Source organism: Urocitellus parryii, chromosome X (assembly GCF_045843805.1).
Source record: "Urocitellus parryii isolate mUroPar1 chromosome X, mUroPar1.hap1, whole genome shotgun sequence".
NCBI lineage: Eukaryota > Metazoa > Chordata > Mammalia > Rodentia > Sciuridae > Urocitellus > Urocitellus parryii.
In genome coordinates, this window is record NC_135547.1 from 23,711,345 (window position 1) to 23,715,245 (window position 3,901).

The 3,901-nt window shown below is 41.7% G+C and overlaps 1 non-coding gene across 1 annotated transcript; it reads left to right on the top strand.

The window, feature by feature from the left end:
* Positions 1-497: 497 nt before the first annotated feature.
* Positions 498-604, top strand: LOC113199030 (U6 spliceosomal RNA). The gene has a single exon (XR_003302915.1). It is a non-coding gene; the product is annotated as a U6 spliceosomal RNA (small nuclear RNA).
* The last annotated feature ends 3,297 nt before the right edge of the window (positions 605-3,901 follow it).

The window sequence follows — 3,901 nt, forward strand, 5'->3', positions numbered from 1 at the left end:
CGTGGCGCCAAGCCAGACTGGAAGAAGAAACTCGACTGGGCCCCGCGCGCTAGTCCAGAGGAAGCCCATCAACCCTTAAAACCCATCAAAGGGGGCGTGGCTACCAGTATGGTTCTGCGGCTGATCCAGGTACCCGGTTTCCAACTCCTACACCGTAAGCTGCGATAACTCAAAATATTTCCCACAAGCTTTTTTTTTTTGGGGGGGTTGTAGCTATCAACGCAAAACAACAACTGTACAGGCACCTGGTTTCCACCTCAGAGACTAGAGTAGGGAGGATACAGGTGGAAGCTCATATCCCTTCCCACTAGCTATATCGACCACCCTGAACACAGAGGCTCAAGCTAGGAATAGACAATAAACCAAATTAAAAACTCAAATGAGAGTATTATGGGCAGAGTAGAAAACTTAGAAGACCAAACATCAGACAATGAAGACAAAGTTTTTCAACTTGAAAAGAACATAGACAGCTCAGCAAGAATATTAAGAAATCATGAGTGCTCGCTTTGGCAGCACATATACTAAAATTGGAACGATACAGAGAAGATTAGCATGGCCCCTGCGCAAGGATGATACGCAAATTCGTGAAGCGTTCCATATTTTTAGCAGCTACACGCGCCTGCAGGGAACGCGGACCGGACCCACTAGGACAGGTCCGGCGGACGGCTGAGGGCTAGGCCCATCCCCTCCCCCAGTTTCTGCAGGTAGGCGGGACTGTGAACACCAGCAGAGCGGGCCCAAAGCCTGCTGAGGGGCGGAACCGGCCCCTCCCCCAAGCCTGCAAGCTAGGCGAACCTGCAAGCCAAGGGCGGGCGGGTCAGGCCCAGCAACCAGCCAAGTGAGAGCAGCTACACGCGCCTGCAGGGAACGCGGACCGGACCCACTAGGACAGGTCCGGCGGACGGCTGAGGGCTAGGCCCGTCCCCTCCCCCAGTGTCTGCAAGGTAGGCGGCACTGTGAACACCAGCAGAGCGGGCCCAAAGCCTGCTGAGGGGCGGAACCGGCCCCTCCCCCAGTGCCTGCAAGCTAGGCGAACCTGCAACCCATCGGGAGGTTAGGCCCAGCAACCTACGGAGTGACACAGGTGCCCCTGGCGCCTGCTGGGTAGGTGGACCTTTGACTGACCAGCAAAGCAGACCTAGGGCCTGCCAGCATGGTAGACGGATCACACTAATTGGAGGAGAATCACAGCCACTACCTGCCCTGCAAGGGTGATTTTTCAACTATACAAGAGCAATATAAATAAATAGAGGGAAAATATCAAAGACACAACAATTTCACCAAGCAGAAAGAAACGCCAGCAGTATGAAACGACAAGGAAAGAAAGGACCACAAGCAATGCAGGTCAACTCAACTTTAGAAGAGGTAATAGCTGCAACAGATGGAATGTCAGATAGAGAGCTCAGGACATACATGCTTCAGATGATCTGGAGTCTCAAGGAAGACATGAGACAGCAAAATCAGACAATGAAAGATCACATTGACAAACAAATCCAGGAAGTAAAAGATCAATTTCACAGGGAGATAGAGGTAATAAAAAACAAACAAATAGAAGTACTAGAAATGCAGGAAACAATAAACCAACTTAAAAACTCAATTGAGAATACTACCAGCAGAGTGGATCACTTAGAAGAGAGAACATCAGACAATGAAGACAGAGTATTTCAACTTGAAAAGAACATAGGTAGCTCAGCAAGTCTACTAAGAAACCATGAGCAGAACATTCAAGAGCTATGGGATAATATCAAAAGACCAAACTTAAGAGTCATTGGGATACAGGAAGGCACTGAGCTCCAAACCAAAGGATTAAGCAATCTATTCAGTGAAATAATACAAGAAAACTTCCCAGACTTGAAGAATGAGACAGAATCCCAAATCCTAGAAGCCTACAGGACGCCGATTGTGCAAAATCATAAGAGATACACACCTAGACACATTATAATGAAGATGTCCAACATACAGAATAAGGAGAGAATTTTAAAAGCTACAAGGGAAAGGAAGCAGATTACATTTAGGGGTAAACCAATCAGGATAACAGCTGATCTCTCAACACAGACTCTAAAAGCTAGAAGATCCTGGAATAACATATTTCAAACGCTAAAAGAAAATGGATTCCAACCAAGAATCGGGTATCCCGCGAAATTAAGCTTCAGGATGGAAGATGAAATTAAAACATTCCACAACAAACAAAAGTTAAAAGAATTTGCAGCTAGAAAACCATCTCTTCAAAAAATCCTTGGCAAAACACTACAGGAAGAGGAAATGGAAAACAACAATGAAAACCAACAGTGGGAGGTAGGACAGTAAAGGGGGGAAAATAATCAAAGAGGAAAACAAATCAGGTTTAATAGCATTAATAAACAAATTATGGCTGGAAGAACAAACCATATCTCAATAATAACCCTAAATGTTAATGGCTTAAACTCACCAATTAAGAGACACAGGCTAGTTGAATGGATCAGAAAACAAGACCCAAAAATATGCTGCCTGCAGGAGACGCATTTGATAGGAAAAGATATACATAGACTGAAGGTGAAAGGTTGGGAAAAATCATATCACTCATATGGACTGCGGAAACAAGCAGGAGTGTCCATACTCATATCAAATAAAATAGATTTCAAGCCGAATTTAATCAAAAGGGATAAAGAGGGACACTACATACTGCTCAAGGGAACCATACACCAACAAGACATAACAATCATAAATATATATGCCCCAAACAACGGGGCTGCTATGTTCATCAAGCAAACTCTTCTCAAGTTCAAGAATCTAATAGACCACCATACAATAATCATGGGAGACTTTAACACACCTCTCTCACCACTGGACAGATCTTCCAAACAAAAGCTGAATAAGGAAACTATAGAACTCAATAATACAATTAACAACCTAGACTTAATTGACACATATAGAATATACCACCCAACATCAAGCAGCTACACTTTTTTCTCAGGAGCACATGGATCCTTCTCAAAAATAGATCATATATTATGTCACAGGGAAACTCTTAGTCAATATAAAGGTGTAGAGATAATACCATGCATCTTATCTGATCACAATGGAATGAAACTGAAAATCAACGATAAAAGAAGGAAGGAAAAATCATGCATCAGTTGGAGAATGAACAATAGGATACTGAATGATCAATGGGTTTTAGAAGACATCAAGGAGGAAATTAAAAAATTCTTAGAGTTAAATGAAATCACAGACACAACATATCGGAATCTATGGGACACATTGAAAGCAGTTCTAAGAGGAAAATTCATTGCTTGGAGTGTATTCCTTAAAAAAAGAAAAAACCAACAAATAAATGATCTCATACTTCATCTCAAAATCCTAGAAAAAGAAGAGCAAAACAATAGCAAAAGAAGTAGAAGGCAAGAAATAGTTAAAATCAGAGCTGAAATTAATGAAATCGAAACCAAAGAAACAATTGAAAAAATTGACAAAACTAAAAGTTGGTTCTTTGAAAAAATAAATAAAATTGACAGACCCTTAGCCATGCTAACGAAGAGAAGAAGAGAGAGAACTCAAATTACCAGCATACGGGATGAAATAGGCAATATCACAACAGACACTTCAGAAATACAGAAGATAATCAGAAATTATTTTGAATCCTTATACTCCAATAAAATAGAGGATAGTGAAGGCATCGATAAATTTCTTAAGTCATATAATCTGCCCAGATTGAGTCAGGAGAATATAGACAACCTAAACAGACCAATATCAATTGAGGAAATAGAAGAAACCATCAAAAGATTACCATCTAAGAAAAGCCCAGGACCGGAAGGGTATACAGCAGAGTTTTACAAAACCTTTAAAGAGGAACTAATACCAATACTTTTCAAGCTATTTCAGGAAATAGAAAAAGAGGGAGAACTACCAAATTCATTCTACGAGG